This window comes from Etheostoma spectabile, unplaced genomic scaffold, assembly GCF_008692095.1.
Source record: "Etheostoma spectabile isolate EspeVRDwgs_2016 unplaced genomic scaffold, UIUC_Espe_1.0 scaffold00005075, whole genome shotgun sequence".
NCBI classification, from domain to species: domain Eukaryota; kingdom Metazoa; phylum Chordata; class Actinopteri; order Perciformes; family Percidae; genus Etheostoma; species Etheostoma spectabile.
Genome location: NW_022603225.1, coordinates 1,679 through 29,448, shown reverse-complemented (window position 1 = coordinate 29,448; position 27,770 = coordinate 1,679). Strand labels below are relative to the sequence as shown.

The 27,770-nt window shown below is 41.2% G+C and overlaps 15 non-coding genes across 15 annotated transcripts; 8 read left to right on the top strand and 7 right to left on the bottom strand.

Moving 5' to 3' along the window:
• The first annotated feature begins 318 nt into the window (after positions 1-318).
• Positions 319-400, top strand: trnal-aag (transfer RNA leucine (anticodon AAG)). The gene has a single exon. It is a non-coding gene; the product is annotated as a tRNA-Leu (tRNA).
• A 1,362-nt stretch (positions 401-1,762) lies between these two features.
• trnas-uga (transfer RNA serine (anticodon UGA)) lies at positions 1,763-1,844 on the top strand. The gene has a single exon. It is a non-coding gene; the product is annotated as a tRNA-Ser (tRNA).
• A 2,178-nt stretch (positions 1,845-4,022) lies between these two features.
• Positions 4,023-4,096, bottom strand: trnat-agu (transfer RNA threonine (anticodon AGU)). The gene has a single exon. It is a non-coding gene; the product is annotated as a tRNA-Thr (tRNA).
• Positions 4,097-5,569: 1,473 nt separating this feature from the next.
• On the bottom strand, positions 5,570-5,641 carry trnaq-uug (transfer RNA glutamine (anticodon UUG)). Its single transcript has one exon. It is a non-coding gene; the product is annotated as a tRNA-Gln (tRNA).
• A 2,192-nt stretch (positions 5,642-7,833) lies between these two features.
• trnag-ucc (transfer RNA glycine (anticodon UCC)) lies at positions 7,834-7,905 on the top strand. Its single transcript has one exon. It is a non-coding gene; the product is annotated as a tRNA-Gly (tRNA).
• Positions 7,906-8,267: 362 nt separating this feature from the next.
• Positions 8,268-8,349, bottom strand: trnal-aag (transfer RNA leucine (anticodon AAG)). Its single transcript has one exon. It is a non-coding gene; the product is annotated as a tRNA-Leu (tRNA).
• Positions 8,350-8,559: 210 nt separating this feature from the next.
• On the top strand, positions 8,560-8,631 carry trnam-cau (transfer RNA methionine (anticodon CAU)). Its single transcript has one exon. It is a non-coding gene; the product is annotated as a tRNA-Met (tRNA).
• Positions 8,632-11,841: 3,210 nt separating this feature from the next.
• trnap-cgg (transfer RNA proline (anticodon CGG)) lies at positions 11,842-11,913 on the top strand. Its single transcript has one exon. It is a non-coding gene; the product is annotated as a tRNA-Pro (tRNA).
• Positions 11,914-13,272: 1,359 nt separating this feature from the next.
• Positions 13,273-13,344, bottom strand: trnaq-uug (transfer RNA glutamine (anticodon UUG)). The gene has a single exon. It is a non-coding gene; the product is annotated as a tRNA-Gln (tRNA).
• Positions 13,345-16,224: 2,880 nt separating this feature from the next.
• Positions 16,225-16,295, top strand: trnap-cgg (transfer RNA proline (anticodon CGG)). The gene has a single exon. It is a non-coding gene; the product is annotated as a tRNA-Pro (tRNA).
• Positions 16,296-17,068: 773 nt separating this feature from the next.
• On the bottom strand, positions 17,069-17,185 carry LOC116677411 (U5 spliceosomal RNA). Its single transcript, XR_004328982.1, has one exon. It is a non-coding gene; the product is annotated as a U5 spliceosomal RNA (small nuclear RNA).
• Positions 17,186-21,534: 4,349 nt separating this feature from the next.
• On the bottom strand, positions 21,535-21,607 carry trnar-ucg (transfer RNA arginine (anticodon UCG)). Its single transcript has one exon. It is a non-coding gene; the product is annotated as a tRNA-Arg (tRNA).
• A 2,107-nt stretch (positions 21,608-23,714) lies between these two features.
• On the bottom strand, positions 23,715-23,787 carry trnam-cau (transfer RNA methionine (anticodon CAU)). Its single transcript has one exon. It is a non-coding gene; the product is annotated as a tRNA-Met (tRNA).
• A 212-nt stretch (positions 23,788-23,999) lies between these two features.
• On the top strand, positions 24,000-24,071 carry trnae-cuc (transfer RNA glutamic acid (anticodon CUC)). Its single transcript has one exon. It is a non-coding gene; the product is annotated as a tRNA-Glu (tRNA).
• Positions 24,072-27,206: 3,135 nt separating this feature from the next.
• On the top strand, positions 27,207-27,279 carry trnac-gca (transfer RNA cysteine (anticodon GCA)). Its single transcript has one exon. It is a non-coding gene; the product is annotated as a tRNA-Cys (tRNA).
• Positions 27,280-27,770: the final 491 nt, after the last annotated feature.

Genomic DNA, 27,770 nt, shown 5'->3' with positions numbered 1-27,770 from the left:
CGCCACCTAAAATCTTGCCTAGGGCACCAAATTGTTTAGGGCCGGGCCTGGAGATAACACAATATTTCTCATGAAGGCACATCTGACAACCACATTGTATCACAACGTCCAATCTTGTGCCTTTGTTATGCAAATACTCTGGAAGTCTACTTATAGAGCGAATGCGTTTCCCTTTTACCCTATTGATTATAAAACACCTGTCTGAGAATGTTGATCTCAGAAATAACCATAGAATCACAACTTCCATTCATGTGCTTGAGCAAGTGGTTGACCACCAGCAAGTCACTGTATTTTTATTTTGGGGAAGTGGTATTTGCAGGTAGTGTGGCCGAGCGGTCTAAGGCGCTGGATTAAGGCTCCAGTCTCTCTGGAGGTGTGGGTTCAAGTCCCATCACTGCCATTTGCTGAAATGTTACATACATTGGTACACTCCTTGCTGAGGATTAGCTAAACCTGACTTTCCAGCACCTTGGAGTAGAGTTTACCAAGGAGCCTGAGCAGTGTGATACTCCTGTAAGGGGCAGATGCCATTCTTCTTGAAGAGGGGAGCAACCACCCTGGTCTGCCACTCCTTAGGCACTGCCACAGACCTCCACGCAATGTTGAAGAGGTGTGTCAACCAAGACAGCCTCTCCTTACAATATTTCTCAACAAATTTAATCAATCCCTGGGGCCACTGTGGAGTTCTTTTACCTGATTTGATAAAACATTAGATCTCTTTTATGGTTCAAACAAGGGAGCATATCAATCAATCAAGCTGCCTCCACGAGGATCCACAGACACAGGCAGTGGACTACAATATGCACTTTGCCCGTGTCTGGTATTACTAATCCAATTGAATAGGTTATGAACACTGCAAACAGGTATAGCACCACTTTTTGAAGCCATACACAACATTAACATTACATATTTCACCCAGGTCTCCTCTCTTGGGAGTTTGGAGAGAGGGCATGTGACCAAAGTGAGGGCTCTGACACAGAGAGGGATATTCCAGAGGGTGAGGAGGATGAAGAAGAGGGTGAGGTGGATGAAGAAACATAAATGGGACAGAGAGAGGAACAGCCAGAGGGACAGCAAGTGGATCCATGTGGATCAAGTACTGCACCATCAGGTTTGTGATGAAGAAGGTTCTTACTATTTTCAAAGCAGTGCAATTACAATTTCATTGTAGGTCTACTGTGTGTCCTTAAAATGGTGCTTTCTGCTGTCAAATTCTTTTTTTGTGTCAATACGGCTCTGTTTTTTTTTTTAAGCCTACATTTTTAAATGCATGCAGGTATACATGCATACAGTGGTGTGCATGTGTTTAGGAACCCAAGTTGACTAAAAAGAGGAATTAAAAAAATCATTGTTTGGTAATTGATCTTAATGCCTTAATTTAACGAAAAGGAAAAATCCAACCTTTAAGGACACCAATTGCACTGTCCAGTGATGGTGGTATAGCGGTGAGCATAGCTGCCTTCCAAGCAGTTGACCTGGATTCGATTCCCAGCCATCGCAGTAGTTTTCATTGTGTAGCTACTTGCTTTATTTGTCAAGAAGTAACCAGAAAGGTTACTTGCCCAACCCAATTTGATAAAATATTAGATATCTGTTATGGTACAAATAAGAGAGCATATCAATCAATCAAGCTGCCTCCACGAGGATCCACAGACACAGGCAGTGCACTACGATTTGCAATTTGCCCGTGTCTGGTAACTACTAGTAACCAACTGAAAAGTTTATGCACGTATGTGCAAACAGGTATACCGCTGGATTTCAGGTTGTCGTGGCCGAGTGGTTAAGGCGATGGGCTTGAAATCCATTGGGGTCTCCCTGCGCAGGTTCAAATCCTGCTGACAACGAGAGGCATTCTTTAAGATTGGCAGCAAACCAATGACACAATATGGTAAATCACACATTACCGAATTGCAGATGTACCTTTGTGAGCAATATTGTGTTATCTCACAGGTACTAGAAGCCACCAGTCTCCACCAAAGTATGTCTTTTCAGTCTGTGGTACAAGATTTGCAGTGAACGTTGTATAGCAGTTCAATCATTTTGCCCAGGTTTGATTTCCAGCCATTTACAGGTTTTAAGGTTTTAAGGTTTTAAAGCTATACACAACATATTTCAATTTCCTTGCGAGAGTCATCCCAAAAGGATTAATAAAGATAAGTCTAAGTCTATCTCAGAAAAAAGTAAAAAAAACTCTGAAAATCTTCAGGGGATGTAGCTCAGTGGTAGAGCTCATGCTTTACATGTATGAGGACCTGGCATCTCCAGCAGGTATTATGGTAGAGTCTTTAAAAGACTGCAGAAGATATTACCTCCTGTGGTAATCTGACTGGTAGACAGCACAACAAGCACTTTAAACGTACATGTTTCTATTTACAGTATTTATTAACTGTAGTGTAATGTATTTATTGTTTTATGCTCCAGTTTGAATGGGTGTTACAGCAGGTATGAGCACTGTAGTTTCTATATTTATGGAAGAAATGAACTTGACAAACTATTAAGTTAACTCTTCAGCCGGCGGAGACATTTCACTTCAGACACTAGCAGCAACAGACGCTGTGTTAAACAACAGACTGGAAATATATTTACTGCTGGTGCAAAGTATAAGGATTAGCAGAGGTTGGTTTCGATCCATCGACCTCTGGGTTATGGGCCCAGCACGTTTCCGCTGCGCCACTCTGCTCTGCTGTTCATACTCAGGGGCTGGACAAACAAGCCGAAATATGTCGGTCAAAGGCAGAAAGGAACTGTTCACTTGTGGCCATTAACGACAAAAAGACAAACCTGAAGAATAAAAAAAAATATTATGCATTGTCATGTTTCCTGTATTGAGTATCATTGTCAGACATAACACCATACCTTTTGACAGCGATAATTACCCCACTAACACAGAACGTTTAGAGAACGTTAGTTTTTGGTTCTCTAAAGGTTAGTTCGAACCAAACCAAAAACTAACGTTTAGGGAACGTTCCCTCCTGGTTATAACGTTTCCTGCTGGGATTTGGACCCAGGATCTCCTGTTTACAAGACAGGCGCTTTAACCACTAAGCTACAGCGCCTTCTACAGATGAGCCTGTCTTGCAAGAATACAATGAGCTAATGAACACGGTTGCTTCCATCCATCCATCTTCATCCAGCAGCTCCAGCAGGGGACCCCTACAAACTCCAGCAAATGAAAACAGCTGGACGTGTCCTTGACAGCTGGACGTGTTAAGGCCTCATGACTCGCTGTTCATAGGGAGACCTACCCAGAACATCATAAGTCCTATCTATGCAATGTCTTTGAGAGATGAGAGATCCTTTCCCCAAAGCCCTGGTAAAATCCAACCTCCATGCCATAAGTCCCCTCATCACAAAGGTCATTAACCACTCCCTTCAGGCAGGCCTTGTTTCATGGAAAGCCATGAAAAGCTTAAAACACAATCCTAATTTAGTCCTCCTCAACAGTCAACATAACGTTTGCTTTGTGGCGTGTCTGTTTTTATTCCTCCCATGTTAACAGTATTGACCAATACGGTAGGCATTCTAACCTCAGCTGACACGCTCACGCCACGCACGCAGTGTGCAGGAGCCCTAAGCTTCCAAGGTAAGACTGAAGGAATTCATTATAATAAAAACTTTATAATCTTCACACTAGAGTTGCAGAGTTGCAAAAAAAAAAAGTGTCTGTCTAGTCAGCAGAAGTTCCTGGGTTCAAATCCCAGCAGCACCTTGTTGTTGCAGAGATTACCTGTACTTGTTTTAAATTGCCTGCTAATCAGATGTTGTTGTGGGCGGGGCATTAAGTCTGACTCAGTGGTGAGTGAAATGGAGCAGCTGACTGACACAGAACTGTAGTGGAGCCAAAGTAGGGCATTTATTAATTAATTTCATTAGTTCTCAGGCAAATAGAACACCTGGTGGGTATGTTATTGGTGTTTCTGTGTAAATGTAACATGCCATTTTCATTTACTACCAGGGTACTTTCAAAGGGGTTGGGTTGACATGATGATGATACGCCAAAAGAGGTAATCTTTCCAACAACAAGGTACTGCTGGGATTTGAACCCAGGATCTCCTGTTTACTAGACAGGCACTTTAACCAACTAAGCCACAGCACCTCCATGAGCAACAACCCTATTAAGTCTTAATTTGTCTTTTACCTTGTATAAGCTAAACATACAGTATACTGACTGGCAGTATTGGGAGTAACGGCTTAGCTCACCTAGGCATGGCGGATCAATCCTATCCAGTAGATAGTTTGCAGAAGAGGAATAAATACATGGCAGGCCTCTCCCTTCAGCAGTTTGAGAACGCCAGCCCACTCCTTCTCATTGGTGCTGATCATCCACATATCACCCCCATAGAGCCAGTGAAGCTCGGTCTACCAGGTGGACCACTCACCATTTTAACCAGACTGGGGGGGAACGTTTCAGGGCCCAGCACGGATCGTGGAGCAACAGCTACGGATGCAACAGTACCTTCTGACGTCCACTGTTCCTTCCAACATGGAGCTCTTCCAGATTGTTGAGAATCTCTAGCAGCTGGATGTGCTGCTATACAAAATGAGAAAGTGGTAACCAGGTCAAGACAAGACCAGGAGGCAGTAAGTCTGCTTGAAGAGAAGACTACGCGTGTGGAGGTGGACAGAATACTCCGCTATGCTGTAACAGTTTCCCTAGCTCACCCGGCAAGGGAAAAGTACAACGCATAAAAATTAAGGTAATGGGTGGATCTCTGATATCTATCGGCTATAATCTAGTCCTGCCTACTTTATTTACACAACCCCAGAATACCCTCAACCCCACAAACACCCTAATTGCCTCTAATTTAGCTCAATAAACATACCAATAAAATTAAAAGAAGACCATGGAATATAAGTGTAACTGCTTAACTGTGTAACTAATTAAACAGGATGCACCATCTTCGTCCCCATCCCTTTCTGGCAGCCATATTTGATAAGAATGGCCAAGAAACCAAAGGAGCGTATGTGAAGTAGGTAAGGGAATGTTCTGTTGACCGCTCGGCCATCCTGACTGAATATTCCAACGTGTAGTAGGATCTCTCACAGAAATAATAATATGGTAAGTCAATTATGTTTTGATAAAGTAGGTTCTCAGTCATCCAGGTCATAGTTATCAAAGGAAGGTCTATTGTCAGCCCAAATATATGGGTGTTTATGGAGACATGGAAGAAAGTCACCAGTGTGGAAATGTGCTTGACAATGGCAACACTGGATTTGCGGGATGTGAAGGCATCTCACCGACTCTGTACCCCAATGTGCAAATCATGTGGTGGAAATAGAGATCCACCATTGTGTCTGTCCAAAATGTCCTCCTGTGTTCAGACATGTGCCTACTAGATGGGAAATAGACTGACATTTGGGTCAACATTGTGGAAATATCTTTAATATGTTCAACTAACTCTAAATTTGGAGCTCTTTTAAGTTAACATGAAGTACAGGTCACAGCTCAACATGCCACCACCAACATACTGTTTTCAGTCAAACAGCCAAGAATATTTTACCCATTAGCCTAGATGTGGACAGTGTAGAGGTTGATTTTTTTATTCCACCAGTACTCTGGCTTAAAACCAGGTTCCACCGAGACTTGAACTCAGATCACTGGATTCAAAGTCCAGAGTGCTTACCATTACACCATGGAACCACTGTTCTGAAAGACAACATTGGTTTGCCAGGCAGCTTCTTCCATAATCTTAACACTTATGCTATTGAAGACACACAACAATTACTAACTTAAGTCATTTAGTAAGTTAAGCGTTCACACAGGATGTGGAACAAGGCAAGTCAAGAACAGGTTTTAAAGCTCTTGCCACAAACAATGAATACAGCAGTAGATAGGTCTGCTGTGTACACATGGTAACTTTACATGGGTTGATAATGCAGATGCTCACAAAAGGTGCGGCTGTACTTTTAATTCAGTATCTTGCGCAAATTAATGTCCATTATAATGCAGAGAATAGCTGAGTTCAAGCTTCCCAATACCATGTCTCTGAAATTAGTTCTAGAAGGAAACAATTCATGTAAGAAGTGGGATTTGAATCCAAGCCCCCAGTGGAGACTGCGACCTGAACGCAGCGCCTTGGAACGCTCAGCCATCCTATCTTTATCTTGTTTATCCTTAGCTTCTTTAATAGTTTTTTTAATAAATTAATTCATAAAAAATAAGACTAACGTGATTATTTTTAATGTTATTTTAATAAATAATGTTACAATTATATGGCTAAGTAAGCAATAAAACCTTTAAATGAGCCCTTCTTGTTTTTTTTTGTTATGTATCGGCAAGAAGTATTATGCTTTTGAGTCGTCTGTCCATCTCTACATCAGAATCACTACATTGATCCGTGAAGGGAAACTCTGGAAGAGACTGCTTCTTTGAGCCAGATTTGAACGAGTAACCTAAGGATTTTGGATTTATGCTTCTACAGTCCTCCGCTCTACCAAGTGAGCTATTGAAGGTAGAGATGTTCCGATTCCGATACCAGTATCGGAAATGCCTCCGATACTGCCGAAAATGCTGGCATCGGTATCGGCGAGTACTGGAGTACAGGCACCGATCCGATACCACATAAACTATTAAAAATAGGAATCTATTTACTGGTTAGCTCCGTTAGCTCGGACACAGTTCTTCTTCGCCACTCTTAAAATAGTTGCGCTGCTGTTGTAGAGGGGCGAAGAAGAATTGATCGCCTAACGTCTCCTTAAAACAAGCTAGCATTAGTGCATCATGTCGGCAGTTTGGCAGTACTTTACCGTGGATGTTCCCACCGGTAAGACGGCAACATGCAACATATGCAAAGAAGCAATTTCAAGGGGTGGCACGAGTGTTGCAAATTTCAACAGCAGCAACTTAATTAAACATTTGAAGACGCGTCATGCTAAAGAGCACAACGAATTTACGAAAGCTACGGGGGAAAAAGGACGAACTGCAGCAGCAAACTCTGGAAACTGCCTTCAAGTGACGAGATAAATTCCCCAAAGACAGCCAAAAAGCAACAACGATAACCAACAAAGTTTTGGAGTTTATTGTACTGGATTACCAACCCGTCTGTTGTCGAAAATTTGGGATTTCGCTGCTTAATGGAGCATTTGAAGCCAAGGTACGGTTTGCCAGGTTGTAAATATATCTCCGAAACTGCGCAACCCAAATTATACGAGACAGTTAGGGAACACATTTCGTGTATGCTTGGGCAAAGACGTGCATGCAGACAGCTTTACCACGGACATTTGGCGCTCCGACGTGTGCCCCATGTCTTTGCTAAGTTTAACGTCCCACTGGGTGGACAACATATAGAGTCAACATTTACCCCTCGAAGTGCGGAGCTGCACGCCACCGAGTTCCGATGGTCACATACTGGCACATTCATTGCCGAATCAATTGAGGGGGTTCTAGTAAAGTGGAAAATCCCCAAGTCCAACGTTCATGTTTTACATTTTTATACTGTTCTATTTAAAAATATATGGCTTCCATTTGCTGTATTAATGTTTTAAAAAGTGTTAAACCTGAGCCAGGCCTTACCACAATGATAATATTATCACAGTCATTTTTTTTTATTTTTTTTTTTATAAACACACTGGTATGGGTACTCGGTATCGGCCGATACCCACAGCACAAGTATCGGAATCGGTATCGGGAAGTAAAAAATGGTATCGGAACATCTCTAATTGAAGGTCAACAATATTTATGAACACACTTCCCATTCTTATTGATGTGATAACACAGGACCCCCTGGAGGGAATTTCGGAATCATCAGGGGCTGTAGCTCAGTGATAGAGCGCACTTCACAGTCTCAATGCCCAGATGTATTACAAGATTTGAAGTGGACATTGTATTTCTCAGTGATGGTGGTATAGTGGTGAGTATAGCTGCCTTCCAAGCAGTTGACCTGGGATCGATTCCCAGCCATCGCAGTAGCTTTCTTTGAGTGATGTTACTTGCTTTTTTTAACAAGAAGTCAGCAGAAAGGTTACTTTCCCAACCTGGTTGGATTAAACGTTAGATCTCTTTGGGCTGCATGATTATGGCCAAAGTGATAATCACGATTATTTTGATCAATATGGAGATCACGATTAATTATCACAATTATTTGTTGATTTTCTACTCCAAAGTGCTGGAAAGGAAGGTTTCACCAATTGTTTAACCTCAGGTTGACAAGGAACAATCTCGGCAAGGTGATTGACGGATGATTCTAGTTACTTCACCAAGTTCAGCCCAAACGACACAGCTGCAAGACATCACCTTGGTTGGCTTCCAGCTGTGTAATAGATGCAAATGGCAGTGGTGGGATTTGAACCCACGCCTCCAGAGAGACTGGAGCCTTAATCCAGCGCCTTAGACCACTCGGCCACACTACCTGCAAATAAGAGGCAACTTGGCGGAGGATTGGCTGAAGCTTCCTTTCCACCACCTTGGAGTAGACCAGGGAGGCTGAGCAGAGTGATACGCAAGTTGCAAGGTCTACAAAATGTTAAACTTTGCCACCCGTAAGCTGTTAGAACCTTTGTTGCCACCTTCCCTCAAAATGTGAATCACAGAATTTTCCATCCCTTGCGCCCAAACAGCAGAGCAGAGTGGCGCAGCGGAAGCGTGCTGGGCCCATAACCCAGAGGTCGATGGATCGAAACCATCCTCTGCTAAATCTCATCATTTGTATCAGCACTAAGTCTATTTCCAGTCTGTGGATGTTTAGCAAAGCAAGTGTCTGGGATGTAAGGTTTCTGTCTGCTGAAGAGTAAACGTAATAGCATGTCCAGTTTATTTCATCTTTAAAAATGGAAACTACAGTGCTCATACCTGCTGTAACACCTCTAAAAACTGGAGCATAATACTTTAAACATACTACAGTTTAAGTACATAAATACAGTAAAATAGAGACTGTAAAACATGTGCATTTAAAGTGCTTGTTGTGCTGTCTGATGGTATGAGGTATAAAAGAGAGAGCATACCGCTTAGTTTGTGTAACAGGAGGTCTAAGGCTGAATCCCATTCCTTCCCCTTACCCCTACCCCTTGGCCCTTCCCCTACCTTTTGCGCGTTCACGCGGCACCTAGTGCCGGTCCAATACGTATTACGAGCTAGGGGTAGGGCATGGATCAAGGGCTGTATACCCCTACGGATCTAGTGTGGACGCGACCTCACTAGAAAACACACAGGCAGTGTGTGGCTGCTGCATCAACCAGAGAGACACATGAATGTAAGTACTTTCAGCTTTAAATAATTGATTAAAAAGTTACGACAGTCTTGTTTTGTGGTCTATGCAGTCCTGTACATGTGTACCCATGTTCCTAACTGAAACTTTTTAAAAATCGCTAGCTTGCAATGCTAACGCTAATCGCTAACGCTAATCGCTAACGCTAACGTTGAACAGTCCCACATATTTCTGCCTTGAATGGACTGTATAGATCGCATAGATTGTATAGCTAGATATATATTAACGGTCTATGATACATCGCTACGTGCTTAACATATACCGCCCTGTCTCACACAGGAGGACACAGGAGGACACAGCAGCTGATCCAGGTTGGGGCTGCAAACGAGCAGACTTTCCTAATTCATATGTTCATGTTGTACCCATTCATTATTGCATTGGTAGCCTACTATTATTGTAATAATATTTAATTAATTCCTGTTCATTGTTCATGCACTTGTTATATTGTTGTTGGTTTTGATATGGGACACTGATGATATGTGAGGGGGGGTTACTGGCCAAAAGGCTCCAGACTGGTCTGGAATATCAGAGCAGCTGTAGCTACAACAGTGTAGTGTGTGTGTAGTTTGTTTGTGGTCTTGTGTGTATTTTTTTAGTTTTACACATATGAGTGCCTTTTATTGTGTGCGACACGTTAGTTATGGTTCTAATAGTTGACAATGGTTCTGTAACATTATTTTATGTAACGTTTTGCCTGTTATGTTCAATTTATCACCAATAAAGACAGATTTTTGTCAACAAAATGTTTTGTGAACATCAATGACATTCAAAACGGTGATAACTGAAACAGATATACACACACCATGTATACAGGGTGTATATGTTGTATATGTACACATGATGCATGTGTATACACATTTGTATTGCAAACAGACCTAAGTACTACACAGATAAGTACTCTGCACTACCAAAGTGAACCTAAAATAACTATAAAATATATAACACTGTTGTCCAAACCCACACAATCAACAGACCTAGACGGCATCTTGGAGGTTTGTGATCAATACTGTATGGTGATGTCACCAAGTGGTGTCCCAATTCATAGGGGTATGTTTTCACCCCTTACCCCTACCCCTTGGTTTCAAGGGCCAAGGGGTAGGGGTAAGGGCCAAGGGGTAGGGGTAAGGGGAAGGAATGGGATTCAGCCTTAGTCTACCACTACGTTCTATAACCCTACCAGCCAGATTACCACAGGAGGTGATATCTTCTGCAGCTCTTTTAAAGACTCTACCATAATACCTGCTGGAGATGCCAGGTCCTCATTCATGTAAAACATGCGCTCTACCACTGAGCTACATCCCCTGAAGATTTTCAGTTTTTTAAAACTGTTTTCTGAGATTGACTTAGACTTATCTTTATTAATCCTTTTACTTACTTAGGGTGCTTTAGGTAACTGCCTTCCAAGCACTTGACCTGGGTTTGATTCCCAGCCTTTGCAGTAGTTTTCGTTGAGTGATATTACTTACTCTGTTTGTCAAGAAGTAACCAGAAAGGTTACTTGCCCAACCTGGTTTAGTACAATATTAGATCTCTGTTATGGTACAAATAAGGCAGTATATCAATCAATCAAGCTTCCTCCATAAGGATCCACAGACTGAGGCAGTCTACTACAATTTGCACTTTCTACTCCTTACATTTTACGAAATTGGCTTGTTACTTTAGTTTTGTACTAAAAGTCGTATATCAGGTGTGATTGTGAGAGAAAAGAACAAGAGACTAGTTGTCCGGAGGATAATCAACTGAGATTGTGTGCGTCTTTTAGAACTGTAAGTCCTAGAACTGATGTTGTCAGTTCATTTAAGCCTGTTGTTGTATTGGTCTGTAGTTCTGGCAAATTTAAAAGTTAGCTTGTTTGTGTTCTTCACTTGTTACCTAGGTTACACCTGTTAGCTAGCTTATACCTGCCTGATTCGATATAATGGCCATTGTTAAATGTCCTTGCTCGCTCAGACAGGCGCAGTCTCTGTGGCGCAATAGGTCAACGCAGTCGACTGTTAACTGAAAGGATGGCGGTTCAAATCCATCCAGGGACGATTCTGCAGAAGACCATAGAGCAGCCCAAAGATAACCCACATGGCCTTATGTCTGGTAATATTAACAAACGTAATGTTAGTCACAGTCCCTGTGTGTGTCATGTGGAGAGCTGTTATATTATACTTTCACTTTTTACTGACAAAATCAAGTCTTTGTTTTGGTAAAATATTTTGTATCAAATTCTTCCTGTTGTCAAATGAGATCGTTAAGCTGAGTCGGGCAGTGGAGCCATGAAAAGACCCCATGCCAATCTACCTGACCATAGTCAAGTCAGTGACAAATCCAAGCTGCATTTCCTCTTTCAAACTGCATTTCTTTTTTACCAATATGAAATTTCTAATTTTGACAAAAGTAGTCTGTCGTCCAATAGATGGTGGAAACTAGGCTTATCTGCTGTCACTTTTGACCAAAAAATTCAAGTTCCAATGTTGGTAAAATGTTTTGTTTCAAAAGTAGTCTTTCGTCCAATATAATCAGAAAGCTCAATCTGGCAGTGGAGCCATAAAAACATTACATGCCAAACAAACTTCTTAACAGTTGGCTTTCGAGTCACTGACTGATCACATTTACTTGATGGGAAATTTCTAATAAGCTATATTTACGTGGCTCGTTGGTCTAGGGGTATGATTCTCGCTTCGGGTGCGAGAGGTCCCGGGTTTAACTCCCGGACGAGCCCTGAAGCAAGGTGCTGTTCCAACCCTAATCTGTACTTTAAAATCCAGTTTATTGTTAAATTAACCCAGATTAGGAGCCAGCATAATTGTAGTACAGCATGTTGGCAATTTTCATATCCTGCTTCAACTGCACGCATAGAAAAAAACTGTGAAAAGATATGAGGAACAATGAGCAGGACATGGCTCTCCTTGTTCATTGGTCTAGGTTTTATGATTCTTGCTTAGGGTGCTTTAGGTCCTGGATGAGACTACTTTGCATATAAGTAGAGGAATGGATTGAATAATCTGGTTTAGTTATTGAATATGATGGAAAAGAGTGTCATGCGCGAGGCAAATTTATCACAATACTACTATCACTTCTTAGTGGCAAAATCAAGTCGCTTCCAGCCGCTGCATTTATCAATACGATCATTCTACGCTCTGATTGGTGTGATACGAACGTGTCATGAATATCACGTAAAGCCTGTCGTAAAGGATTTCTGCGCTCATATCTACCCAACTCTTTTTTTTTGTTCATGTTATGTCTCGGCAGAAGTAGTCTTTTGGGGTCGTCCGTCCATCTCTACATCAGAATGGAAATACTTTATTGATCCTGAAGGGAAACTCGGAAAAGAGAGCTCCTTTGAACCAGGTGACTAAAGATTTCAGCTTTATGCCTCTATAGTCCTCCGCTCTACCAACTGAGCTATCAAAGGGAGCTAGCACACATACACACGCACTTCCCATTCTTGTGAATGTGATAACACAGGACCCTGGAGGGACTTCCAGTCTCAATGCCCAGATGTATTACAAGATTTGAAGTGAACATTGTATTGCCCGAGATGGTGGATAGTGGTGAGCATAGCTGCCTTCCAAGCAGTTGACCTGGTTCGATTCCCAGCCATCACAGTAGCTTTCTTTGAGTTGTGTTACTTGCTCAATTTGTCAAGAAGTCAGCAGCAGGTTACGTTCCCAACCTGGTTTGATAAAATCTCTTTGAGCTGCACGATTATGGCCAAAATGATAACGACAATTAGAGATCACGATTACTGTTGCAATTATTTTGTTGATTTTCTTCTCCAAAGTGGCTGGAAAGGAAGGTTCACGAATTGTTGAACCTCAGGTTAACAAAGAACATCTCAGCAAGGTTAGGGTGATGTGATGGATGATCTAGTTACTTTACCAAGTTCAGGCCAAATGACACAGCTGTAAGAGACCACATTGGTTGGCTTCCAGCGATGTAATATTTGCAAATGGCAGTGATGGGATTTGAACCCACGCCTCAGAGAGACTGGAGCCTAAATCCAGAATATTTACCCGTTAGCCTAGATCTGGAAAGTGGAGGTTGATTTTTTTATTTCACCATACCTGGCTTGAAAACCAGGTTCCACCGAGACTTGAACTTGGATCACTGGATTCAAAGTCCAGAGTGCTTACCATTACACCATGGAACCACTGTTCTGAAAGGCAACATTGGTTTGTCAGGCAGCTTCTTCATAATATCACACTTGTGCTTTTGAAGGCACACAAAATTACTGGTTAACTTAAGTCATTTAGTAAACTAAGCATCACATTTGATGTTTCAGTCAGGATGGCCGATTGGTCCAAGGCGCTGTGTTCGATTGCATTCTCCATTGGAGGCGTGTGGTTCAAATCCCACTTATGACAACTAGTGTTTCATCTGGAACTAATGTCTGAGACATGAGATGGGTAATAAAGAACTTGCAGTTCTTGTATTTAAGAGGACATGAATTTGGGAAAAGAAACACAATTGCAAGTTGAGTGTTTCTTGAGCATCTTTATTGTCAACACATGTAAAGTTCCCATGTGTTGTACACAGTAGACATATCTACTGCGCATTCACTGTCTGTGGCAAGTCCTTTAAAACCTGTTCTTGACTTGCTTTCTTTTTCCCACATCTCTGAATGCTTAGCTAACTAAATGACTAAGTTGCCTGTAATTTTTGCTTTTTAATCTGCGTTGTGATTGTTGTGTGCCTTTAATATCACACCTGTGGAATATTATGAAGCAACTGCCTAGCAAACCGTTGCAACAATTTTAAAGGTTCCATGGTGTAATGGGTAGCACTCTGGACTCTGAATCCAGTTCAAATGTCAGTGGAACCGGTTTTTAAGTTGCATGTATGCATTGTCTTAGTGAAGTGTAATGTGTTGTAGTATCTATAGAGATTTGTGGGTAGTATGGAACCCTTGTCCTGTCTTTTATGTATTATGAAGTTATTACCGCTTTCTTGGGGGACTTGATTTGACTTGATTTGATGGATTTATCTTCCTGTTGTGTCTCTGTTTAACTCCTAATTAAGGTAAAGTCAGCGTCCACTAAGGTTGTGTTTGTTTCTGCTGACAGACTCAGATCATTATTCTAAGTGTGTGACAACATTGTCGGAGGCCCTTTTCACACGCCCAACATCTGTTCTCAGGCCACTGTGCAAATTATGGTTCTACCCTCCTGCTGTCCAGAAGACCGTGTTCATGGCAACAGCTTAATGTCTTCATTTAATTGCACTTTAATTTGTAGTTTAGGAGATTGTTTTTTCCACAGCCAGTAGTTCTGGAAGCCTGGGTAGCTCAGTCGGTAGAGCATCAACTTTTAATCTGAGGGGCCAGGGTTCAAGTCCCTGTTCGGTGTAGAGTTGCAAGTTCTGCTAGATGAGTTGTCCATTTGACATGCCTGAACACTTCAGACACTGCCACATTATTTGTGTTCCATGCACAAGTCTATAAAAAGAATTGGGCTGTTTTTTCAGCAGGTTTGTATCATAACAATGTTGCTGGTAGTCTAAATGAACAATGGGCAACCTACATCCATCTTGCTAGCACCCAAATCTCTGTACTCATCTCCCTGCTTGGATAGTAGTGTCAAGGACATACCACATATGTCTATAACCCTTTTCCTTGTTTGCTACCACTCTTAAATAATTCCTTTCAGTTGTATCAATCTGAGAATAACCAAAGAATGACAAATTCCTTCATGTGCTTGTGCAGTGTTCAACCACCTGAATGTCACTGTATTTTCAGCATCAGTTTGATTCAGTTTTTTAAAACACATGCCCCGTGTGAGGGTTGAACTCAAGACCTTCATTATGAGACTGACGCGCCTGCTACTGCGCCACGAGGGTATGAAAGCTGTTGCAATGGTTGGAAAATTTTGGAAATAGTAACAATTTGGTCTTTAATCTCTATAAAACAATGTTTTCGGAAACGTATGTACTCAAACAAAGGCTAAGATTGACCCTAGATGCTTTGTCATGACCCATGAAAAGCCAGGACAAAAGACTATGTTCAAAGTTGAATGAAATTCAAGAATATGACCCAACAAAAGAAATGATAATTCAATGATGGTGGTAGTCAGTTTAGTCAGTGGTGAGTGTGTGCGACCTGAACGCAGCGACTTGGACCGCTCGGCCATCCTGACTGCTCCAGCAGATTTTCAGTAGGACCTGTCTCAAAAATTATAAAATAGTGAATTAAACATGTCATGATATAGTAGGTTCTCAGTCATCCATGTCATAGTTAACAAAGGAAGGTTTCTCTACTGTCAACCCAAATATATGGCGTTCATGGAGACATGGATGAAAGTCACCAGGGTGGCATTGTGCTTGACAATTGCAATACATTGCACGGGATGTGAAGGCAATGTGCAATACAGGCCAAATCCTATGGTGGGAATCAAGATCCACCAATGTTTCTGTCCACAATGTCCACATGAATCCAGAATGTCCCTGCCAGATGGGAAATAAACTGAAAATTGGGTCAACATTTGCAATTATCTTTAAAGTTATGATATATAACTTCTATAACAAAGGTTTTGGACACAGTGACCACTTACTTCATTTTGTATTCAGGAGATTGTTTTTTCCACAGGTTGGCATGTTTAGAAGCCTGGGTAGCTAAGTTGGTAGAGCATCAGACTTTTAATCTGAGGTCCAGGTTCAAGTCCCTGTTTCAGGTGTAAAGTTGCACATTCTGCTGCAGCCTGAACACTTCAGACACAGTCATGTCATGTGTGTTCCATTCTTTAAAAAGAATTGTGGCGGTTTTTCAAGCAGGTTTGTATCATAACAATGTTGCTGGTAAGTCTAAATGAACAATAGGCAACCTACGTCCATCTTGCTAGCACACAAATCTCTGTACTCTCTCCCTGCTTGGATATTATGTCCAAGGACATACCACATATGTCTATAACCCTTTTCCTTGTTTGCTACCACTCTTAAATAATTCCTTTTAGTGTATCAATCTCAGAAATAACAAAGAATGACAAATTACATTCATGTGCTAGTGTTCAACCACCTGAATGTTATTGGTTTGATTCGTGGCTCGTTGGTCTAGTGGTAGATTCTCGCTTCGGGTGCGAGAGGTCCCGGGTTCAACTCCCGGACAAGCCCTGAAGGCAGGAACTGTTACAACATTAATCTGAAATTTAAAATCCAGTGAATGTTAATTTAACCCACATTAGGAGCAAGCAAAATTGTATTAGGCTTGTTGGCAATTTTCCATATCCTGCTTCAACTTCACTCGACAGAAAAAGCTGGAAAAAATATGAAGAACAAACAGCAGGACATGACTCTCCTTTTCATTTGAAAAAGAAGAATCATGCCTGTCAGAGATTTTATTTTATTTTCTAATTTATTCAATCATTTGATCCGTAGAACACAGTCCCCCCCGCCTCGATCAACCCATATCAATTGCATGCTTAAAATAACATACCGGTTAAAGCCCCGCCCATTTCAAGACAACCCGACCCACTTCCGGATTAAATCCTGTCCACTCCCGGGTTAGGCCCAACCCAGTCCGAGCAAAGATACAGATACAGATAATGTTGTACTCGCTCATCCCTAACAGGTACTTTAAGATCAGAGGGTAAGGTCTTCAATCTTCTGAGGTCTGATCCCATCCAGAACCGTGCCATAGCTGCAGTCTTAGGATTTCTGGATGGGGCCGTGGCTGCTGTTATGTGTATAGCTGTAAATCTGCTCCCCTTCACTCCTTTCCCTCCTTTCTCCTTCGGCTTCTTCATCACTCTTCTTTGCACTTGTTCTCACTTGGGCCTCCACAGGAAATAAAAGATGGCTCGTTCCAGGTCTAAAATCTCTTTTCTGGGTGGGATAAAAACAGAGCTGATGAGTAAAAGCAAAGGTAAGCAAAAGCAAGAACAAAAGGCTCGGCCAAACAGCAAAGCTCACCAAAAATAGTTTCAAGTCATCACCGTTCCCCTCCAAGGAAGTCTTTAGTAAAAGGCAAAACACTTGTGTGTTATGAAGAGAAACCAGAGTGAGTACAGCTGTCTGTTTGAGAGCAGCAGAAAACCCTAGTGGACCCAGTCCAAACCATCACAGTAAGCCTCACTGGGTGTCCAAACTAAAATGATAAGAGGCAACTTCGTAGATCCCTTACCGATGTTTATATATGTACTCAAGAGGCTTTTTTTAAAAACACCAGCCAATCACAAGTGTTACATGTGAATAATCAATGTGTGAGTAATCATGAATCTCACATAAAAGCTAGTTGCAAGGTCTACCAAATGTAGACCCCGTAAGCTGTTGGAACCTTGGTTGCCATCTTCCGTCAAAATGTGAATCACAGATTTGCCAAGGCCTGTTCAGCTGCTGCAGAGCAGAGTGGCGTAGCGGAAGCGTGCTGGGCCCATAACCCAGAGGTTGATGGATCGAAGCAATCCTCTGCTATTTCCTATGCTTTGTATCATCAGTAAGGCTATTTCCAGTCAGTTGATGTCTAACAAAACATCTGTTGCTGCAAGTGTCTGAAGTGAAAGCTCTACAATGCCTGTAACACCCACAAAAACTGTAGCATAATACGAGAAACAAAAACATAACAGTATAAATACAGTAAAATAGAAACTGTAAAACATGTACATTTAAAGTGCTTGTTGTTCTGTCTGATAGTCTGAGGTATAAAAGAGAGAGCATACCTCTTAGTTTGTGTCACAGGAGGTCTTAGTCTACCACTACGTTCTATAACCCTACCAGTCAGATTACCACAGGAGGTAATAACTGTTGCAGCTCTTTTAAAGACTCTACCATAATACCTGCTGGAGATGCCAGGTCCTCATACATGTAAAGCATGCGCTCTACCACTGAGCTACATCCCCTGAAGAATTTCAGATTTTTTGACTTTTTTCTGAGATAGACATATTTATTAATCCTTTTGGGATGACTCCTGCAAGAAACATTATGGAATTAAAGAAGAAATCTGGGTAAAACATGTAATGTTAATGTTGTATATGGCTTCAAAACCTGTAAATGCAACTGCGGCAAGTAACCACACAAGAAAAACTACTGCGATGGCTGGGAATCGAACCCATGTCAACTGCTTGGAAGGCAGCTATGCTCACCACTATACCACCATCACTGGACAACACAATATTCACTGAAAATCTTGTAACACATCTGGGCATTGAGACTGAAAATGTGCTCTATCACTGAGCTCCAGCCCCTAATGATTTTCAGATTTTTTGGACTTTTTTGTGAGATCACTGAATAAGAGAAGAAACCTGGGTGGAATATGTAACGTTAATATTGTATATGGCTTCAAAACCTGGTGGTGGCTGGACATTGAACCATGGCAAAATGCTTGCACTGCTATTGTTTACACATCGACTCCTCCGCGGCTGTTAGCTCCCTCCATCGCTGCTCTTTGAATTACGGCGGTAAGCCGTGACAAAAAGCACTGATGGCTTCTGGACGGCTGAGTAGTGTAGTTATTTTTTATTGCGTTACATTGTAGGCGTATTAAAAGGAAACTACAAACGGTGTATTTAATTTTTTTCCATTTAGGTGCATTTAGATTTTTTTTTTTGTCTTTGCTATTGGTTGATTCCGCTCCCGTCTGTCTCCCGTTAAACATTTATCCTGTACCGTCCAAATCCCGTGATTAATAGTAAATATGACTCCATCATGCAGGAAACCAGGAACCCGTGACCCGTGGGATTCACGAAAAAATGTCAGCCTCTGTACGCACTTCCCATTCTGTGAATGTGATAACACAGACCCCCGGGAGGGACTTTCTTTAAATTGACATAAACGTTTACATGAACTCGCAGATCAATTGATGAGATTTTGGAGGTTAAATGTTCAATGTTAAATTTGGCATGCATACCACGTGGAGTCGAGGATGAATTGATTTGATTTTGGAGGTCAAAGGTCAAGGTTACTTTTCGTTACGTCTCCAGAACTGTATATGCATTCCCCTGAACTGGTGAAATTGAAACATGTAAAGCCCCAGTGGCCTAATGGATAAGGCACTGGCCTCCTAAGCCAGGGATTGTGGGTTCACAGTCCATCTGGGGTGAATTTCGCAGAGTGGTGCGTGGACGTGTGCTGGGTCCATAACCCAGAGGTGATGGATCAAAACCATCGTCTGCTAATCTTTTTTGCTGAAGACACAATGGTAGACACTCTGAGAGGGTGATGAATCAAGAGATATGACTATACTGTTCTCCTTATGTGTTATGCACTTCCAGTACGTTGACACAGTTTAACAGCAAGCCAAACTCAAATTCACGAGCCAGGACAACGAGCATCTTGCTCCTTATTATCTTCAGGCAGGTGAATTTGTCGAGTGACACTAACAGAAAGAAAAAGACAGAAGCTTAGTCTTTCAGCTGCAATATCCATAAACATACTAAGCTATCTGTAACTATACAACACTGAACAATGTGCTAACTACCCATTCAACACACAGCGCTAGCAGAGAAACATCAGAGTAAAGCTAATCGATTGCACACATCAAGCACACATTGATTGAGCTCCGCTGAACATAATAGCTATTGCGTACCCGGTAATATTATAGAAGAGCTCTCGTTGGCACTGTAGGGGTTAATTTAGAAAATTAGCTACTTTTACACTTTCACTCTTAAATCTCTCTGAATCACCATGTGCACATTTTCAAGCCTCGTTGGCACGCCGACCACCATCTACAGTAGGTAATTCACTGGCTGGCTATGGGTTTCTTTCTAGGAGCGGTTTCAAATTACATTGCACTATTTTGTCTAATGCTTAGGCAGAATATTCCAGAGACTTAATTTCTTTCAGGTGGTTAATAGTTTGGTCAACTGAGCTACATAAAGCTTTCTGCAATGTTCGTCATTTTCTGAATGCATTCACTCAGTAGTGTTTTATTATTGGTGTGCATCTGTGATTGCCCAGAGTCTCTCAGTCCAGCACCTCTCCGCTCATCTTTGTTAGGTTTACTCTGTCCAGTATAAATCACTGACACCATACCTCAAACTCATCCATGCATACACACTCACCACTGACTAAACTGACTACCACCATCATTTAATTATCATTTCTTTTGATATAGTTGTATTCTTGCATTTCCTTCAACCTTTGCACACAGTCTTTAGTCCTGTCAGTCTCATAATCTGAAGGTTGTAAATTCAACGCTCACACGGGGCAAGTGTTTTAAAAACAAAAAAAACACAACTGATGCTGAAAATACACTGACAGGTGGTTGAACACAAGCACATGAATGGAAGTTGTGATTCTATGGTTATTTCTGAGATTTCTGACATTGACAACGAAAGACATTCTTTAAGGGTGGTAGCAAACTAATGACTCATCAATGACTCAATGACTCATATACCAAACCGCGGTTGTTCCTTCATTAACAATATTGTGTTATCTCATAGTTACTGGAAGCCACCAGTCTCCACCAATGTATCTCTTAGCATTTATTTTCAATCTGTGTTACAAGATTTGCAGTAAACGTTGTATTGTCCAGCAGAACAGCAACAGGTGTGTTACTTTTTGACCATGATTTATACCGTAGCAGTGCAAGCTCGAGACATAAGAAGTTTTAGAGAGTGGGAATGCCTGAGTTCTGCACCGTATAATGTGGCTGTATTGGGGCACATCGGCTGTCAATGGCAAGATTAGCAGTTCCATCCCAGTGTAAAAATCCCTGTAATTTACCAGACTAAAATGTGCCTGCATTCTATGATCATGGCCTGTGCTGACCTCCTGTTCCTCAGATCAAACTAAAGTCTGATGTCAATGCATGTTCAAAGTCTAAAACTTCCACCTGTTGTTCTAGAACTGCAATTTAACAATCCAGAACGGCAGCTTAACGTTCTAGAACTACAATGTAACATTTTAGAACAGCAATTAACATTTTAGGACCGCAACTCTTAAAATTCTACAACTTTAACCTATTGTTCCAGAACTGCAACTTAACATTCCAGAACTGCAAGTTAACATTCTTAAACTTTGACCTAACATTCTAGATCGACAGCTTAACATTCTAGAAATTAAACCTAACATTCTAGAACTACAACATAACATTCTAGAACTGTAAGTAACATTTTAGGACCATAACTCTTAAAATTCTAAAACTACGACCTATTGTTCTACAACTGCAACTTAACATTCCAGAACTGCAGCTTAACATTCTTGAACTTAAACCTAACATTCTAGAACTACAGCTTACCATTCTAGAACTACAATGTAACCTTTTAGAACTATGAGCAACCTTTTGGGAACGCAACTTATAAAAATTCTAAAACTTCAACCCATTGTTCTTGAATTGCAACTCAAATTTCTAGAATGAAAGCTTGACTTTCTAGAACTGCAAACCATTCTGTTTCTGGAAGTAGACAGGAGCTTCTAACCACGAAGGGACTTGAACCCTCAATCTTCTGATCCGAAGTCAGACGCCTTGTCCATTAGGCCACGTGGTTGCAAAAGCAAAGATAATATTTCCTTACTTATATTAAGTGTCTTCCATGTCTCTTGCTACATAAGACATGGAAAGCAGAGCTGTAGAGATTGAGACTTGTTTTTGCGTTAATTGCCGATTTGTGCATCCAAAAGGTGGATATAGATGATCTTGGGCGTAGGGTTTGGCGATTTTAGTGCCCGTAAAGTGTCTGCCGGTACACTTTGGCAATTCTGAACACTTTCAGACACTGTTGTATCATGTAAGTAACATGCACAAGTCTTTAAAAAGAAATGTGGCTGTTTTTCATGCAGGTTTGCATAACAAAATACATAACAATGCGGGTGCTATCTCTAAATGAACAATGGCCAACCTACATCCATCTTGATTGCACCCAAATCTCTGTGCTGATCTCCCTGCTTGGATGGCAAGTCATCTGGTGGATTTTTCCCGTCAAGAGGAAGCAGATCTAGAGGGAGAGTTGTTTTATTGTACTCACTAGCAGTAAAGTTTATTTGTCTAGAGCCATAAAATTGCATTAGGTTATCAACGTTTTGAGCGAAAAAGAATACCACAGCTCAAGTCCCTGGTAAGGCAACAGCTTGACTGTGGGATATGTATGAAGTGCTCGCTATCGTCATCTGTCATGCAGGTTTACTGGATGTTCACAGTCTGCTAGTGGCCATGATGAGTTGTGACTTTGAGCTGTTTAACCTTTTTGGCCAATTTAACCAATTTTTAACCAGTTTGTGCAATAACATTTTGTGTTCTCAGGCATTGTGCAAACCCTCCTGCTGTCCAGAAGACCGTGATCATGGCAACAGCTTAATGGTCTTCATTTACTTGCAATTTAATTTGTAGTTCCGGAGGTTGTTTTTTCCACAGCCCTTTATTTTAGAAGCCTGGGTAGCTCAGTCGGTAGAGCATCAGACTTTTAATTTGAGGGTCCAGGGTTCATGTCCCTGTGCTTGACACTTAAGCCATTGCCATATCATTTGTGTTCCATGCATAAGTCTTTAAAAAGAATTGTGGCTGTTTTTCAAGCAGGTTTGTAACATAACAATGTTGCTGGTAAGTCTAAATGAACAATGGGCAACCTACGTCCATCTTGCTAGCACCCAAATCTCTGTACTCATCTTCCTGCTTGGATAGAAGGTCATCTGGTGCATTATTCCTGTCACGAGGGCTAAGAGTACAGAAGCGGAACAAGAGGGAGAGTTGTTTTTTGGTACCCACCAGCAGTAAAGTTTACCCGTCTGGAGCCGTGTTGTTTGAATTAGGTTATCAACGTTTTGAGCGAAAAAGAATACCACAGCTCAAGTCCTTGGTAGGGCAACAGCTTTATTGTGGGATATGTATGAAGTGCTCACTATCTTCATCTGTCATGCAGGTTTACTGGATGTTCACAGTCTGCTAGTGGCCATGATGAGTTGTGACTTTGAGCTTTTGCACCGTTTTGGCCAATTGGCCAATTTCAACCAGTTTGTGCAATAACAATGGGTGTTCTCAGGCAATGTGCCAATCGTGTGGTAGACCCTATGCTGTCCAGAAGACCGTGATCATGGCAACAGATTAATGGTCTTCATTTACTTGCACTTAATTGTAGTTCAGTAGATTGTTTTTTCCACAGCCTTTGTTTTAGAAGCCTGGGTAGCTCAGTCGGTAGAGCATCAGACTTTTAATGTGAGGGTCCAGGGTTCAAGTCCCTTTTCAGGTGTGAAGTTGCACATTTTGCTAGATGAGTTGTCCATTTGACTGGCCTGAACACTTGAAACACTGCCACATCATGTGTGTTCCATGCATAAGTCTTTAAAAAGAATTGTGCCGGTTTTATAAGTATCATAACAATGTTGCTGGTAAGTCTAAATGAACAATGGGCAACCTACGTCCATCTTGCTAGCACCCAAATCTCTGTACTTATCTCCCTGCTTGGATAATATGTTCAAGGACATGACACATATGTTCTATAACCCTTTTCATTGGTTTGCTACCACTCTTAAATAATTCCTTTCATTGTATCAATCTCAGAAACAACCAAAGAATGACAAATTCCATTCATGTGCTAGTGTTCAACCACCTGAGTGTCACTGTATTTTCAGCATCAGTTGTGTGTTTGTTTTTAAAACACCTGCCCCGTGTGAGGGTTGAACTCACGACCTTCAGATTATGAGACTGACGCGCTGCCTACTGCGCCAACGAGGCTATAAAAGTTATAGCAATGGTTGGGAAATTTTCGGAAATAGTAACAATTTGGTCTTTAATCTCAATAAAAACAATGTTTTCGGAAACCCTAGATGCTTTGTCATGAAATAACCATAGAATCCAGGAGCCATTCCTCACCTAAAACAATATGAGTCATTCCAGTAAGTGAAAAGAAAACACACATCTACAAAGATAAATTTTATAGCTGTGACTCCCTGATGGTCTAATGGCTAGGATTCAGCGCTCTCACCGCTGCGGCCCGGGTTCAATTCCCGGTCAGGGAATGGTCTGGACTTGACATACTATAAAATAATCCGTAATTTTACATACACCAATACATTACAAAAATAAACTGGTTATTTAAGGGACAACTAGCACGTGTGAAACCACCTGTGGGAGTGGAACATGGATGTGTAGAGATGGGCTTTCAAAACAATGCACCTTTTGACATTTTGACATGTCACAGTAGGAAAAGCAAGGGTATGAATAAAAATAATGTATGGCAGTAGACATAAGGCATTACAAAGTCAAGAAAACAGTGAGGAAAATAAGTATTTGAACACCCTGCTATTTTGAAGTTCTCCCAGTTAGAAATCATGGAGGGTCTGAAATTGTCATCATCGGAGGTGCTGCTGACCACTGTGAGAGACATAATCTATTAATAAAATCCAGAAATCACATTTATGATTTTTTAACTATTTATTTGTATGATACAGCTGCAAATAAGTGTTTGAACACCTGTCCATCAGCTAGAATTCTGACCCTCTAAGACCTGTTAGTCTGCCTTTAAAATGTCCACCTCCACTTCATTTATTATCCTAAATTAGATGCACCTGTTTGAGGTTGTTAGCTGCATAAAGACACGTCCACCCCATACAATCAGTAAGAATCCAAACTAACATGGCCAAGACCAAAGAGCTGTCAAAGACACTAGAGACTAAATTGTACACCTCCACAAGGATGGAAGGGCTACGGGGACATTGCCAAGCAGCTTGGTGAAAAAAGGGCCACTGTTGGAGCAATCAATAGAAAATGGAAGAAGCTAAACATGACTGTCAACCTCCCACGGACTGGGGCTCATGCAAGATTCACCTCGTGTCTCAATGATCCTAAGAAAGGTGAAAATCAGCCCAGAACCAACGGGAGGAGCTGGACCTGAAAAGAGCTGGGACCACCGTTTCCAAGGTTACTGTTGGTAATACACTAAGACGTCATGGTTGAAATCATGCATGGCCCGGAAGGTTCCCCTGCTTAAACCAGCACAGGTCAAGGCCCGTCTTAAGTTTGCCAGTGACCATTTGGATGATCCATAGGAGTATGGGAGAAAGTCATGTGGTCAGATGAGACCAAAATCGAACTTTTTGGTCATAATTCCACTAACTGTGTTTGGAGGAAGAAGAATGATGAGCACCATCCAAGATCACCATCCCAACTGTGAAGCATGGGGTGGTAGCATCATGCTTGGGGGTGTTTTTCTGCACATGGGACAGGGCAAGCACAAGGCCTTGTTTTATTTCTTTTATTTTGTATTTAATTGTTCACATTGGAAAACATTTAAAACAATTCAATCCTTGATGTTCTTTTACAAGTTGCTTTCTATTTTCTGATTTTTGTATGACATCACAGTGTCTTTACTTTCAGTCTGAACAGACCTCAACAGATTTAAAACCACATTCAGTCACAGAAAATATGAAATATGAAATGACAAAGATTATTAAATGAAATTCCACAAAGTAGGAAAACATGACGCTACAAAACAATAACTTGAGAGCGTACAATTAAAAATGGCCAACTTCCAGTATTTTGGTAATGATGAGAGGACCAATTTACACAAATATTAATTTGCTCTTATTAAACTCACAATGCTCAAAGGTTAGAGTTTTTTGGCAACTTTTGGGAGTTCAGAAATATATATAAGGGTGACAAAATGTATTCCTAAAATGAAATTACAATAACTTCCTGTCAGCCAAAAAAGAATGTATGTAAACAATTTGTATGTTTCTAGAGATGAGAAGAAAGTTTTTACAAAATAAAAAAAGTTTCAAACATGTCTACGTTTTCCAACCAAAACATCTTTAAACGTCTTAATGTTTTGCCTGGGGCCTTCTTCTTCTAGCAATTTACTGGAGAAATATACATTTTTCTTTTTACATTAATTTGGACTATATAGCAAACTAGGAAACTTGTTAAATGTATTGAAAAATCTGCAATAGCAATTGTAAAAAACTGTAAAATCTCAAAAGGGTTAAGTGGCTCCCAGTTTTTCTTTACTGTGTGAAACGGGTGCAAATGGCTCTTTGCCCTAGACTAACGAGCCATGAAAACCGTTTTATCAATTTTTCATCACGGAAATGCAGCTCCGATCTGTCATTGACTTGAAAGGCAATGGTTAAGTTCTATCTATCAAATAATCAATATAATAAAACTAGAGGGAGGCAGGGCGATACAGCCCGATCCGGTTGGGGAGAGTTCTAGCCTGAACAGGCTCCTCTTTTTACCCTGTCTCTCTTAGTTATGCTTTGATAAGCTTATAGTTAGGGCATAGAACTGAATATTGTTAGGGAGTGAGGGTCACAGCGTCCGCCTAACCGGGCCACCTGCATCTCGTCATAGTTGTCAGATTTATCTATCATATAATCAAAAAATATAAAAAACTAAAGGGAGACGTGACATACAGCCCGATCGGTTGGGGAGAGTTCTAGCCTGACCAGGCCTCTCTTTACCCTGTCTCTCTTAGTGATGCTGTAATAGTTTTAGACTGCTAGGGGACTTCTTTTGACACACTGAGCTCCTCTCTCCTCTATCTTCCTATCTTTCCATTTATGTGCATCCATGTCCCAAAAATGCTTGGTACTAACCTAGCTCTGGGGAGTCACTCCCGGAGTCCTTCAGCTGATGATAGTTTTTTTGTCATTGTGTTATGATTGACTAAATGTTCCTGTTGGAAGAGAACATGTGTTAGTGTTTGGAATAATTTCTTGATTTTGAAACAAGTTTGCAGTGTTTTGTTAGACATAGTGTGTTGTGTTAGTGTATTATTGTATTTTGAAAATTAGTTTGGAGTTTAGTTTACAATGTGTGATTTTGAGCATGACATTCACTGTTTTGCCAGTTGTGTGTTGTGTGTGTTGGTGTGTGAAGAGTTTAGGAAACTTGTTAAATGTATTGAAAAATCTGGAGGAATTTTAAAAAACTGTAATAGTATAGCTTACACATGCGGATGTAGTGCTAACTGTGTTAATAGTTTTGGAAATTTGTTAAAAGTATTGAAAAATCTGTCATAGCAATTGTAAAAAACTGTAACTCCCTTTCATACAGTAGATGAGATTTGGATACTTTCTCAGACTGTGAAGGTAACCACATGGTGGAGGCCCAGCCATTGTTTTGCTGCACCATTAGCATATCCAACATAAGTGTGTGGGGGTATAGCTCAATGGTAGAGCATTTGACTGCAGATCAAGAGGGTCCCCAGTTCAAATCTGGGTGCCCCCTACAAGGATGTGTGTAGGCTATCATCTTTATGATTGTAGTTGTTGACACTTGAAAAAAGCATGCATGTAACTAATGTTGCTCTTTCCTGAGTAGTGGATGCAGCTGCCGCCGTGGTCCTGCTGGACCACGGATTATTTAGATTATGTCTCTCACAGTGGACATGCACCTACGATGACAATTTCAGACCCCTCCATGATTTCTAAGTTGGAGAACTTGCAAAATAGCTGGGTGTTCTAATACTTATTTTCCTCACTGGACTAGGTAGACAGTTATTATGACATTAGCATACCAGTGTATTTGGAGGGTGGCCTGAAGTTTGGCACAAATGGCCGGCCCACACACCTTCAAGCTGCTGCTGTTGACGCACTGGGTCACATGCCCGGCGTAGGTGAGCAGAGACGATGGCCTACTGGTCCCCGCCGCACTCCCCGATCCTGGTTCCACCTGTTCAGGCCTTCCAGGAGGTAAAGATGAAAATTCAGCGCATTTGC